Consider the following 14843-nt stretch of genomic DNA (forward strand, 5'->3'; position numbering starts at 1 on the left):
CTCTCTCCGCTCTGAAAGCGCCTCACCACATCCGCACTTTTCAATCTAAACCAACATCCTTATCGCCTGGCGTCCTTCCGATAACGGTGGCGTTATAAACCAGTCTCTCCATCCCCGTGCCGTTTCTCCCTCTCCCTCCTTCACGCGTTATCAATGTTTCCGCCTCCGCCCCCGCTGAGGGCCTCTCGCGCATTTCGCCATATTTTTCTTCCACGTTTAAATTGCGTGCACGTTCCCCTGCGCGTTCGCTTTCACCGCGACCCGAAAAAAATGCCCCCTCTCCAGTCGCTGGGTTTTCGTGGGCAAACTCTGTCCGACGCGCTGCTGTTTACCAAAAACCTCTCGGCTCCGTCACACGTCAACTCCACGGCCGCGCGACCCTGCGACGCCTAATTCGGACCCACGCGTGCCTTGCGCCAGTCCGGCTAGCCAGCCAGCGAGCTAGCTTAACGACGAAACGTCGCAGCAATAAAAGAACATACAGGAGACGAGAGCGATGAAAATAAAGAAGCAAAATTTTTGAGCAAGAAGAACGTTGAGTTAAGCGCTCCGATAAGAGGGGCTCTCGCAACCTCTCCGTCCTCCTCCGCCGTACCCTCGCTGTTGTTCTCTCCTCTCTCACTGTCTCTCTCTCTCTCCTTCGCTCCTTCGTGTTCTCTTCCTTTCTCTCCTGAGCCCGCTTTGCCGCACGCGTCCTTTTTGAAAGCTGTACGAAAGCGTATCCACCGCCTACTGTAGAAGAATCCCTTTCCTTTCGAGCGTAGTGGCACTCTCGCGAACTCCTCGCGCCCTTCCTTCTCTCTCTTTCGTTCTCTCCTCCTCCGTTCGGTCGCGCTCGCATTTTCTTTTCTTTCGCCCTGGACGTACGTCGACGGGCAGACCGTTACGCGACCGACTCCGATGAGCCGCCGTTGGGGACTCCCTGGAGCCCGCGTACGCGACGAGGACGTTTCGGCAAGGAGGCCACGAGACCCGACCTGAGAGAGAGGGAAAGAGCGAACGAGAGAGAGAGAGGCTCGCGTTGTTGCTCGATCGCCAAGACCGCTGGGACCACGTGCGTCGGGTGTGATCCAGCATCCCTGACGAAGCATTACACGCCCGGCGCGACGAACGGTGTCGCAGCCGCCACGGATTTTTCTCGCGTAACGACTTTGGTTTCGACTGCGACTTGATTTGACTGTGTGTGTGTTTGTGCGTGTGTGTTGACTGTATACACAACCTGCATATCGCCTTGACGTCGCGATGGATTGTCCCCCTAGCACTGTGCGGCCGAGCTTCGTCCACACCGCGGAGGAGTGAGTGAATGGCGGCTATCAAGCTATCGTGAGTCTTGTTCCGGTGTCGGCTTTTCGTGTTGTCGCCGCGCTTGTCGCTCTCTTGCTGCTCGATCTCCCCGTGTGTCGGACGGCACCTCGTAATCGCAACGGGCCCGAGCATTCCCGTTGTGGGCGTGGCAAGTGTTTGGGGAGGGGTGACGTGTAACGCGATGACGACGTGACCATGTTGTGCTGCTCAGGCACGTGCACCGACCCGGTTAGTCTTTGCGCGTACAACAGGTATCTGAGCGCTTGTCTTCTTATTGTATGCGCCAGTGCCCTGGACTTGTAGAACTTCCGTTTCCTGTGCATTTTCTTTTTGCTTCCCAACTAGCTGTCCATCGTTTAGAACGAGCAATGGATTGGGCTTATCAGATCACTTGATTGCTTAATGGGCACTCAAGCCATAAATTATTCACGAGAAAAAAAATACTGATATGTTATGCCTCCCTACGTAGATATTTGGCAACGTTTCTTAATTTATTTAGATACGTAAATTTTTATTGTACTTTTTTCCGGCAATCTCACTGTATACTGTGTGTCTCTCGTTTGTTCGTGCTGTTGTTGCTTATCCTCTGGAGTGCGGCACACATTCGTTCGGGAAACATTCTTTAAAAAACATTCTTTACTAGCCTCCGTTCGCGCAGCGTCCTTTGTGTGCCACTGAAACCGGTGTTTTCAGTTTTGCCAGGTAATAGCGATACGCTGCATTAGCCGACCATTATGTGAACGAACTTATTGTTGCACGAGTGGGCGTTGACATCTCTCGCACAACTTTTTGTTAATCGAAGGGGGGCGAGTAATTTACGGCAGGATGAGCGCACATGGTTTCGCAACGTGGCGTTATGCTAGCGACTCTTGGAACGTAAACAACGCGCAAGATAGCTGTACGGCTGGCTGCCTTCGTTGCGACAAACGCTTAGCATATATTGCTCGTTGTCTGTACATCGCCATGTGACCTTGTCTGCCGCATGGTTTAAAAAAATTTGGCTGCGGTGTTTTGTACGACGCGCTGATTACGCTTGTAGACAAATTAACATTTCCTAGGTTTTTAAAATCTTGCCGTTCACATATGCCGTCACGAACTTTGACAACGTAGGTAGGGTTCTATCAATAGCACTCTCATTAAACTTCAGGCATGACTCGTTGCTTCAGTTGGGGGTCTCAAGCACGTTGGCTCTCTGCCGCATTTCGCGTGCTCTATCACCTGCCGCGTATTGCACAGCCTTGCACTATACTGAAGTTATTTAACATCTGCATAATTAAGTTCCGTGCAGGCCGACAATGGTCAAACCCGGAGATCGATCTCAATCAATCAATCAATCAATCAATCAATCAATCAATCAATCAATCAATCAATCAATCAATCAATCAATCGAACTTGTTATTATTAGACATTATTACAATTACAAAGATTATGTAATACAGAAGATATGTAATCTTGATAGAAGCTTGTTTCGGGTCAATCGAAACTACATTACGCGGGAAAAAATTCATAATCTTGGAGACAAGGATTGGAACGGTATGGTGGGTCGTCCTCTCCAGCGCTTTTGCTTGGGAATACCGCTGGCGCTCGGAGTCCATGCCCCGCTTCGACAATCGCCGCTGGGCTGCTCCTAGTCCGATCTAGTAAACGCCTTAACAATCTAATTATGCGTCTAGAAACCCGGCCTCGATGATCTTTAACAATGCTGTTAATCTAATGGAACGCCGGCTATCTGTTCTGCGCTCATTACATGCACATCTGCAGCTCCACTTCTACCTCGCAATCGCAGCTAGATCCTTTTCGACTCGTCTTTGATTCCTGATCCCTCATTAGCGTTTTGACAGCAAGTGTCTGCGCTCATCGATTGCGAAGTGTTCATGTTGGCTTGTCCACGCTGGCACCATGCTTGTTAATTCAGTTAGTAAGCGAATGTATCGAAGTTTTATCTGCCGCATATAAGCAGATAAAACTACCACCCTTACTTCGCAAAGCTGTCTACTAATTTGCTATCGTAATTGATGCTTCGCCTTTCGGGCGAAACTGCGACTTCTTTTTTTTTCTTACATTCTTTACGATGTCTCAAAGCAACGTGTCCACATTCTCCGAGTTGAGTTCATTGTTTCGCTCGTCACTTATAGAATTTCTCCTGGGCTGCGCACACAGATAAAGGCTTGCCACGCCGTGGCATTCCGGATCACTTTCCTTATCGCTTGTAAACAGGCCGTTTCCGGGAGAATTTTGCGCACACATAACATGACTTAGCGCAGCAGGCACGTGGGTGCATTGCCGCCTCTTTGTCTCTCTTGCTTCATGGCGCGGCTATGTGTCCTCAGAGCGATTTGCCGCAGTTAGTATACTTACCATACCGCGACAGCTTTCGAACGAATCCGGATAGCGCCGGTATATGTATACTATATAGCGAGACCATGTCGCGTGAGAGGGTGGTGTGTGACGTAGTATGTGACGCAAGTAGGTAGGCTTCCGGAACGACAGGCAATGCATGCACCTTTCTTGGGGAAGTAAACTATTTGTCCCATGCATGGCTATTTTCGAGCAGTCTCGCGTTCGTTTGAGGGAAGCACTTTCGGTCTACTCTAATGCACACCGTCGACACCGATAACAATGCCTGTCGAAGTTTAACAGGGCACTTTCAGCATTTACTAGCAACTTGAGTTTCCGGCGCTCCGTCTGCTCTTGGAGTAACGATCGTGACCGTCGTCTGAATTCTGGGGTTTTACGAGCTAAAACCACGATTTGAACATCAAGCAGGCCTCAGTGGACGACTCCGGCTTAATTTTTACCACTAGCGGATATTTAACGCGCCAATTCACGGGACGCGCGCGTTTTTTTTTTTTCCCCCTTTCATATGCCCGTCGAACTGTGACCTCCGCGGCCGGGATTTGATCGCGCTACCTCCTGAAATTAGCAGCGCCTCCGCGGCAGGTCGTGACTGTTGTCATGACTACGATAACATCAAATATATACCACTCTGAAACGATATTCAGCAACACGCCATTCTGACCACGCTGCCCAACCGCCTCTATTTGACAGATAAATGAATAACTGCAGAATATTACAGCGGTTGGCTGCTCCATTGTAAGCTGGCTAGATTAACAGTTCCCAAAGGCCCCGACTGATTGATTGGTTAGTTGGTTGTTTGGTGTGGAAGGCAAACAACAACTTCGGGAATGACGCGATAAGTGTTGCATAAGTCACTGAACGGTACAGTAGCTGCTTTCCAAAGCTATTTAGCTGGTATAGAAGTACCACATACCATTATGAGTTTGCCACGGCAACATTTTGCTTATTCGTTTTCATTCATAACTCGCCACCTTCGTGATTAATTTACTCGCTGTTCGCTCGAAAGAAACAGTTTCCGAAAGACGTGCTGCAGTCCAACATGAAAAACCAAACTCCATTAAGTGCACCATTCTATCGTCTATATTTGTACCGTCTATAGATGTCTTATACATTGCTTTGCTTGTCTATAAATTTTTTCTTTCTCTATGCATAATCTGCGGACATCTTTGCGACAATAGTCGATGAAGCGTGTAGAGCCACGTGCCGGTAACTAGACCAGAACATCTATTGACTAGATGCGCTAAAAAAAATGTGCTGCGTATAGCTGGTCTACACAATCACTGTACCCGTAAACATCTACGCACTTCCTTTAGAAAAGCATAACAGGACCACGTAAGCGCTACCAAACCCCCTGGCGCAACCGCTCGGTTTTTTTCCGCACCATTTCAAAACCGTTTCTACACGTCCCTACTCGCAAAGCAGCGGAACCGAGGGCGCTATCTTATCTGGCGCTCCAAACCTTTTTATCTTCAAGGCTTAATAATAACGTAAACCGAGGTAAGTGGGGCTCGGATCTCTGCCGCAGAGGAAATGGCGGGCATTCTTGTTTCGCCGAAAAAAACACTCCAGGGACAAGGCGTTTTAACACCAGAGGGCGCAAGGCCAAGTGGAGAGGAGGGAAACCGCAGGCACCGCCGTGTCCCGGCATGCTTCGGTATCATTCCCTCACCCACGCCCGCGCCTATAATAACGGCAACATCTCCAAGTGCAGTCTGGAACAGCCTTGAGAAAATAAAAAAAAGGAAAAGCATTGGCAGCAGTCCCTATCGCGTGGCCAACAAAAAAAAAAAAAATGACACGCCGTTTGGAAATCATCGAGAATCCATTGTTGTGGTAACGTTGACTCTCACGCTGGAGGTCGTGTATAGTTGTCCCGTTACGCCTCTCGTACGAAACGCATGACAGCATCTGTACTTTCGTGGGAGCAGGTAAAGTTGAATGCCACGCATTTAAGCCAAAATGCACGTTAAAAAACGTTTATTTCGACGTTCCGGTCGAGGACCGCCCTCCCTTCATATAGGCTGGAACGTGGAAATAAACATGTGTTGCTCGGTTTTTCACATACCGATACAGCTACTGGGAGCGTCCCTCAATCCCTTTGACACAAACCACGATCTGATTACGAGGCACGCCGTATCGGGGGACTCCGGAAATTTTGACCAGCTCGGGGTTCTTTCACGTGCACCTAAATCTAAGTAAACGGGTGTTTTCGCATTTCACCCCCATCGAAATGCGGCCGCCGTGGGTTTTGATTCCGCAACCTCGTGCTCAGCAGCCCAACACCATAGCCACTGAGCAACCACGGCGGGTTTCTTTTAGGGAAGAGGAATTTCTCATTTCTTTACTTTTCTTTCTGATCCTTTTTCAGGATGCGCACATATAGAGAAGAAAAAATAAGCGTTGCACGAACAATCCGTCCTAGAGTAGCATATGGCCTAAAGTCCGGCGTTCGTGTTGTCTTTCTCTCCTCGTCCGCGTCCAAATGTGCGCTGGAACTATGTTTCATAATGCTAATCATAACCAACTAGCCCAGCTGTCCATACTTAGCATATGGCCCGTGCCTGCTCATATTTTCATATTTCCTATCCTTTTGGGCACGTATATCTATTTAAAGTTGCAATTTGCAATCGGCGTCGTAACCATGTTATTTCGATCGCTGCCGCAAAGCCGCCCGCGAAGGAGCTACGCTGACGTCAAGAATGTGGCTCTAGCGCATCGCCGCATTCGTGGCTGATATCCACTGTATGTTCGAGCTCGCTTAACTGTGCACCTGCGTCACGGCAGCTATCAGCTGTCTGTGTAAAATAACAAGCCGGATGCAGTGCAGCAAGAAACTGCGCGAAAGTAGAACGCAACGAGGAAGAACATCTCTGAAAAAAAAAAAGCGCGGAAGCAAAACGTAAACATTCGACTGTGGCGCTGAAGAGCGGCCGCGCTCAACGGTGCGATAGCCAGGAGTGCCTGCGCAGCTACCCCCCCCCCCCCTCCCACCAGGTCGTCCGCTATCTCGACAAAAACTTTCTCTTCTCTCGCCAAGCAACGGCAAAAGCTAGCAAGCTGGCAGCTGACAGTTTGGCCGACGTCGCTGTAAACTGCGTTGTGGTCAGCGTACTTTTCTGCAGCGCCTTTCAAGGAGACGGGCCAGCTGTTAGCTTCCCGTCTTGCGTCATGCTTATGCGTCACGGTTACAACTATGTAGCCCAGCAATGAAAAAAGATATCAATATCCTGAAAACTGCATTTCATAATAAATCTAAAGCGGAGAAGCTTTCAAGCTTCATTATTTTCGGTAATATTTACGGAAAAATTCAAGACATTCATCAAACGTTTGCTGCCTACAGGCACTAGAATGTGCCTTTCTCTCTCAAGTGCAACGAAGTTTATTAAAATAGGTCCAGGGGTTATCTCAGAAAATCATTTCTGCATTTTACATGTATTGGAATAGGCGGCCGGAGTTGGGCGGAACTAAAGCTTCTTCAAAGAAAATAACTTCTGGTTATGCTATCACTGTCACACAAAGAACATCGGGCTGGCGAATTGGATTTTGTGAAGGATGTTCGAAGCCACAAAGACTAATCTTAGATAAACCCCTGTACTACGCACCATTCTATATGAACACTTAGTCGTTATATATACGCTGATGGCCTGCGCAGACAGCGGTGCCAGGTTTTCCTCTATGCTCTGTCGAAAATCTTCACGCTATATCATATGGCTCAAGACGAAAGAGCCAATCTTCTTCAAGACACTGCCGTGGAGATCTTTTTCTCGGCACACATTATTAGAGGCAGCAATAAGTGTGCGATAATCACTTAATACCTAATTACCTACCATATACTGCTCAATTCTGCAGTTATTACTTGTAGCACACGATGCAACTGTGTAACTTAAGCTCCTCAGTGCTTGTACGGCACGTGTACTTGCTAGGAATCCCGAGACCCGCACCATCTTCGCTGTACCACTCGCCAAGCTTGCGGAGAAAAGCATTAGGGCAAGAAATAGGGATTGCGAATGTATGCATAGAAAGGCAATGCGCGCCCGGGCTATTTGTATTCTAATCGCGCTGTCCACCCTTCGTACATTACAAGTGCCGAGTATAGTCAACCACGCGCCAAGCTGTCTAACAACCGTGCTTTTTCGTCTCTCTCACGACGTTCTGTAGACGTCTTATGAAAACATCTGCATGATTTCTAGAGACTGTCCAGCAAATTTTGCCACGTTGAAGTACGGCACATGGTCATTGATAGTCCGGAGCCTTCTGCTGAGGTGGCGCGGCTTTAGGATGGATCGGCGGCTTTAGGGTGGATCGGTATTATAGCGTACGAGGAAATATACACAAAAATTTTATTATAATAATAACCCATTCCCATATTTTTCCTTTGTGAAGCTTGATTGCTTTGTTTCTTTCTTTCCTTCCTTGTCCAAGAAACAGGATACAAAGGAAGCTGGAAATTAGATTTGTCAGCAGGTATGCAGTATTTGCCTCATTTTGTAACATCTCGTTAGCCCGTTGTGAACATGTCGGAATAATTGATGTTAATTTGATTGGTGACCGTTATTTGATCAATTCATCATCCTGGGTACAGCGTGTCGTGAACTCCCTTTATGGAAACGTTGGCCGCGGACGGAGACGTTTCGTTTCTTTCTTTTCGTTGTTGCACAGCACGCCTAATGAAAGGTATATTCAACTCTTGACAAAGCCACCTTCCTGTCGCTTTGTCCGTGTCTGCTTCTCGATTTTTTTCTACTTTCAAGTTTGCTGGCATTCTCCTAGCGTAACCGTATACCACCAACTTGCAGCGCGGGCTGATCCAACATATCGCCACGGTGTACTGATGTTGAGGAACACGTGGCAATATCGCAACTTTCGGCATTTATCGTAAGTTGGGAGAGGGCGTGCCGCTTGTAAAATGTACGATAGCCCCTTTGTTCAAACAAAAGCAGCGAACTCGTGGCTGAGTGGTAGCGCCTCCGTCTCACACTCCGGAGACCCTGGTTCGATTCCCACCCAGCCCATCTTGCAAGTTGTTTTTTATTCATGAAGTGCCTGCTGGGATTTATCGCTCACGACCAACGCCGCCGACGCCGACGACACCGGCTTTTCTGCGACACGAGCTCCTTAACGCTGTCGCGTTAATAAACGCCACAAAGCTCGAACGTGGCCCAGCGATGCGCAGCTATGGCGAAACTGCTGCCCGTAGGGAACGCAGTGGGGCGTAATTGGGACCGGTTGACTCAATATGCCCACAGGAGAACGTTTAGATATTTAAACATGTCGACCTTTAAACTCATGACAGCGACTAGCACTGCACAGGCGTTGACGCTCTTGCCGAGAGAACCGCAAAGCAGTTTCAGTTCATTTCAGAGTTGCGTTTCTGGTCGACCTTACCGCAAAGCACTTGTGTGATTCACCTGGCAGGCGGCGAAGCGTGGCCAGCAGTGACATAGCAAGACTTTTTTACAAACACGTGCTCTCGTCACAGCAAATACCCAAATACTCATTTCCATAAGTAGTAATAAAGTAAGACAAGATTACTAAAATGGTCATGAACGCACGTTCAGACAAGCAGATACGAATAAAGAAGAAATCAGATAGATGCTGCAGAATGTTGCACGTTTTCTAGCTCTTCTGTGTTCCGTTATATTTTTTCGTCATTCCTGGACAGGCTGAAATGCGGAGCACATCTTCACCGACACCATCGAATAAAAACAGTAGTAAATACCAATGCAGCGAATAGACTGCGTAAACCGCGGTAAAAACTGTGGTACTCACGGGTTCAAGTGACACTATTGTGGCTTCACGAACATAGTCTGTAAAACCAAGCAGCAACTGAAAATATCGCTGTCTTCGCCTCTCAGTGCAATACTCAAACGCTCTAAGCAAAAGTGTAGAGGTCTGTACACTTCAGTACATGGCATTATAAAATAGCCAGAGGTAGAAATTAGCAAGTGTGCTAATGTATCGCTGCAACGTGACGGCCGAACGTGACCTCGCACTGGCGTACTGGCGCCATAATTTCGGCACGAAATAATAAAAAGAATGAAAAAAAGAAGACAAATGTTGCAGGTCAGCCTTAAAGCCCCCTTTCCTAGTAATTAAACTCTTACCACAAAATTAACGAAATTATAGTTGAAAGAACACTTTATTAGTCTAAACTTTATTGTCCAACTTTAGAGACTAAAGAGCAAATTGTTTTCTCCTGTATCGGCAAACTATTCTGCAACGTCAAAGGCACCGCTCTTACCACGATAAGACGCTCGGTAAGCCAGAAAAAGCTCAATAACAAGAGACAGGTGGCGACGCTTCCTTGCACACCCCGTATCAGCTCGCTGTGACGTCACTGGTTTCGACAACGCCTTGTAGGGCCCAGTTAATTCTTTAGTAGTACCAATATAGACTGCATTATGTTCCAGAGAAGCCCAAGATTAAACATAGCGAGTTTCGGGAACATTTTGCTGAGCCAACGTAGCCTAAATACAAAAAAAGGTTTGAAATCCGTGACGTCAGAGTGACGTAACATAGCAGAGTGTGGGTGCAGGCCAGTTGGTGATTCATGATTGTGGGAAGCTGCCTCAATCAAAACACGAGACTTGAAAGAAGGGACCTTACTCGAAGTCCCCGTCCCTTCCTTCAAGTCTCGCGTTTTGGTTGCGGCAGCTTCCCAAAATTAAAAAAGAAAGGTCACAGTGACGTACCGGCATTGGGGATTCGGCGCGAAATTCAAAAGTACCGAAATTCTGACCTCCCTTTTCTCTTATAATAATCAACCTATCATTTCCAAATTAGCGGCAACAGACTTTTGAAAGAACGCTTTATCCGTCTAAGCTGCGTTAGGGTTCTTCTTTAGCGTACCTTTAAGTGTTGTGCGTTGGTGCGCGCTTGAACCGCCCGCGTTGGGTATTTCATAAATGACACCGCAAACGGCGCACACCTTGGAACATTTCGCGCTCTTATCGATCTTAAAAGCGCCAGTTTCGTAACCAGTCTCTGTCTCACCGGTGCTTTTCACACAGGCCCGTGGATACGACGGCAGTCTCAGTGGCAGAACAAAGTGGAAGAAATAAAATGAACATGTACTTCTGGGAAAAGGTGTTGTGACAGAGCGAAGGGCACCTGATGACGTCGAAAAATTGTACCCGGATTTGAGGAATCTAGATGTGCCGTTAGCCCGAACAGTTGAGTGTCCTCTGCACTGGCGGTTCGCGTCTGTAGTGGAACATTTCGTAAACGCGGAGTACTCGGAAAATTACTCAACTTTCGCGACAGTGACTAAAGCCCGCAGGCGAGCCTTAGGTATCTCAACAAGAACTGGGACCCCCCCTTTTTTTTTCTTTTCTTTTTATTCTTTGTTTCGTCCTCCCCGCCGGGGCCAATATATCGTCCTGGTATCTGACGCCCTGTGCATCAGTGTTGCCCGAATCACATTTTCAAAAAAAAAAAAACTTACAAGAACGAGTGGAAATACAGAAATGGACAGTGCACTACATAGTGGCACGGCCGGACTTCACTGGTCAGCGCTTTGCGCTTTCGAAACAAACGATTGTGTGCCGATAAGACTGGTTTTCTTTTTTTACTTTTCTTTCCGCTTTCCGCAAACCGCGGCCTCGTTATGAACTTTGCGAAACCTGCACAAACGGCACAATCCGAAATTACCTTCATTACGTACAAGAAGAGGCGGTGACGGGACTCTCGATGTTCAATCATATTGCGCGGTGCGGCTTGAACTATGCGCGTACGTTGCGGAAATTTCCCTGCATTTCCCCACCAGTGTTCCCTGATCAATGTTCACTGCTCACATGCTTGGTCATTAGTATTCCACTTAGCGATCCAACTGTCCATTTACCTGCAGGCTTCTCTTAAAAGGGACACTAAATGAAATATGAGACAGAATAAAAAAAATCAATTCTGAATTTCGCGCCGAAACCCAAGCGCGGATACATCAGCGTGACTTCGCAGATTTCAAGGGCTTTCTTTTTTATCTGTTTTTTTTTAAGACATGCTTGGGCTGCCGTGTCACAGTGACGTCACGGCACGCTGGGGCGCAAACTTGAAGGCGACGTCGCCACCGCGCTATTCGTTACAGACGCTTCGCACGATCATCATCATCAGCCCGGTTACGCCCACTGCAGGGCAAATGCCTCTCCCATACTTCTCCAACAACCCCGGTCATGTACTAATTGTGGCCCATGTCGTCCCTGCAAACTTCTTAATCTGATTCGCCCACCTAACTTTCTGCCGCCCCCTGCTACGCTTCCCTTCCCTTGGAATCCAATCCGTAACCCTTAATGACCATCGGTTATCTTCCCTCCTCATTACATGTCCTGCCCATGCCCATTTCCTTTTCTTGATTTCAACTAAGATGTCATTAACTCGCGCTTGTTCCCTCACCCAATCTGCTCTTTTCTTATCTCTTAACGTTACACCCATCATTCTTCTTTCCATAGCTCGTTGCGTCGTCCTCAATTTAAGTAGAACCCTTTTCATGAGCCTCCAGGTTTCTGCCCCGTAGGTGAGTACTGGTCGCACAATCATCATCATCATCATCATCATCATCATCATCATCAGCCTGGTTACGCCCACTGCAGGGAAAGGCCTCTCCCATATTTCTCCAACAACCCCGGTCATGTACTAATTGTGGCCATGCCATCCCTGCAAATTTCTTAATCTCATCCGCCCACCTAACTTTCTGCCGTCCCCTGCTACGCTTCCCTTCCCTTGGAATCCACTCCGTAACCCTTAATGACCATCGGTTATCTTCCCTCCTCATTACATGTCCTGCCCATGCCCATTTGTTTTTCTTGATTTCAACTAAGATGTTATTAACTCGCGTTTGTTCCCTCACCCAATCTGCTCTTTTCTTATCCCTTAGCGTTACACCTATCATTCTTCTTTCCATAGCTCGTTGCGTCGTCCTCAATTTGAGTAGAACCCTTTTCGTAAGCCTCCAGGTTTCTGCCCCGTAGGTGAGTACTGGTAAGACACAGCTATTATACACTTTTCTCTTGAGGGATAATGGCAACCTGCTGTTCATGATCTGAGAATGCCTGCCAAACGCTCCCCAGCCCATTCTTATTCTTCTGATTATTTCTGTCTCATGATCCGGATCCGCAGTCACTACCTGCCCTAAGTAGATGTATTCCCTTACGACTTCCAGTGCCTCGCTGCCTATTGTAAACTGCTGTTCTCTTCCGAGACTGTTAAACATTACTTTAGTTTTCTGCAGATTAATTTTTAGACCCACTCTTCTGCTTTGCCTCTCCAGGTCAGTGAGCATGCATTGCAGTTGGTCCCCTGAGTTACTAAGCAAGGCAATATCATCAGCGAATCGCAAGTTACTAAGGTATTCTCCATTAACTTTTATCCCCATTTCTTCTGTAAACACGCTGTAAACCTCCTGTAAACACGCTGTGAATAGCATTGGAGAGATCGTATCTCACTGCCTGACGCCTTTCTTTATTGGGATTTTGTTGCTTTCTTTATGGAGGACTACGGTGGCTGTGGAGCCGCTATAGATATTTTTCAGTATTTTTACATACGGCTCGTCTACACCCTGATTCCGTAATGCCTCCATGACTGCTGAGGTTTCGACAGAATCAAATGCTTTCTCGTAATCAATGAAAGCTATATATAAGGGTTGGTTATATTCCGCACATTTCTCTATCACCTGAATAATAGTGTGAATATGATCTATTGTTGAGTAGCCTTTACGGAATCCTGCCTGGTCCTTTGCTTGACAGAAGTCTAAAGTGTTCCTGATTCTATTATGCGAAGCATATTACGAGGGCTCAACCCAGCTCCTCAGGCGCGGCGGTGACCATGAAATCACGTGACACCGTGACGTCACGACAGAGGAGAAGTGGCTTTGGCTCAACTCTTGCAAGACGGGCTGGGTGGGAATCGAACCAGGGTCTCCGGAGTGTGGGACGGAGACGCTACCACTGAGCCACGAGTACAACGCTTCAAAGCGGTACAAAAGCGCCTCTAGTGAATGCGGTGTTGCCTTAGAAACGCGCTGTTTCTAAGGCGTGCGTCTCTTGCTCAGGCGCACATTTCGTTGCCGCGCCGAACGCTGCTTTGCTCGACGCTCACCGCGTCCAATGCGGGGCGCGTAGTCGCTGCCCTGTAGCCCATTGTCTTACACCCCTTGGCGGGTCGACGGGAACGCTGTCGCGTTCCACTCTTGAAGGCGAAGAAGTAATGCATGAGTTGTTTCTTCGTCTAGCCGAACCAAATATAGCCAAGCAACAGCAGTTCACCAGGCTAAACAGTGGTTCAACAACTAAAATAAAGGCTAGTATGCTTCGCATCCTGGGCTTAACCTTACCTAAGCCACAGCCATTGTTTGCGATTACCTTAGTAAATAGTTTGTAGGCAACGGACAGTAAGCTGATCGGTCTATAATTTTTCAAGTCTCTGGTGTCCCCTTTCTTATGGATTAGGATTATGTTAGCGTTTTTCCAAGATTCCGGTACGCTCGACGTTATGAGGCACAATACTGCCACTCAAATATGAGGTCGCACAATACTGCCACTCAAAGAACATGCTACCGCTAGTTCTTTCGTTTGCACAGTGTGCCACTGACGCAGGTTTTCTTCTTGGTCATGAAAGCCGCTTCGGGTGCACTTTAAGGAACTCACTGGCCAGGCGCAGATACCGTAAGCAAGCTGGTAAAGCCTTTACGTATGGTGTATGTGGCTCCATCTGACGTATACTCAGCGAATGACCGATGTTGCTTTTAACAATTCATAAACGCGTGCGCCTTTCATCGTGTTTCTCGCTCCCTCTACCTCGTTTTGATTTTATTTTAACGCGATGGCGTTAAGGGCCCCATGTCGCAGAAAATGCGGCCTTGGCGGCTCGCGTCCAGTGCCGGACGTCGTTTCTGGCAAAAAAAAAATGGCTGTGGCTTAGGTAAGGTTAAGCCCAGGATGCGAAGCATACTAGCCTTTATTTTAGTTGTTGAACCACTGTTTAGCCTGGTGAACTGCTGTTGCTTGGCTATATTTGGTTCGGCTAGACGAAGAAACAACTCATGCATTACTTCTTCGCCTTCAAGAGTGGAACGCGACAGCGTTCCCGTCGACCCGCCAAGGGGTGTAAGACAATGGGCTACAGGGCAGCGACTACGCGCCCCGCATTGGACGCGGTGAGCGTCGAGCAAAGCAGCGTTCGGCACGGCAACG

The 14843-nt window shown here is 47.8% G+C and overlaps 1 protein-coding gene across 1 annotated transcript in view; it reads left to right on the forward strand.

The window, feature by feature from the left end:
* The first annotated feature begins 1111 nt into the window (after positions 1-1111).
* The window catches only part of LOC135906459 (uncharacterized), a 71179-nt gene continuing 57447 nt past the window's right edge, over positions 1112-14843 (forward strand). Inside the window, exon 1 of the mRNA XM_070525097.1 lies at positions 1112-1323. The gene's annotated coding sequence lies outside the window, so the exon portion shown is untranslated. The remainder of the gene's footprint in view (positions 1324-14843) is intronic.

This window comes from Dermacentor albipictus, chromosome 9, assembly GCF_038994185.2.
Source record: "Dermacentor albipictus isolate Rhodes 1998 colony chromosome 9, USDA_Dalb.pri_finalv2, whole genome shotgun sequence".
Classification (NCBI taxonomy): domain Eukaryota; kingdom Metazoa; phylum Arthropoda; class Arachnida; order Ixodida; family Ixodidae; genus Dermacentor; species Dermacentor albipictus.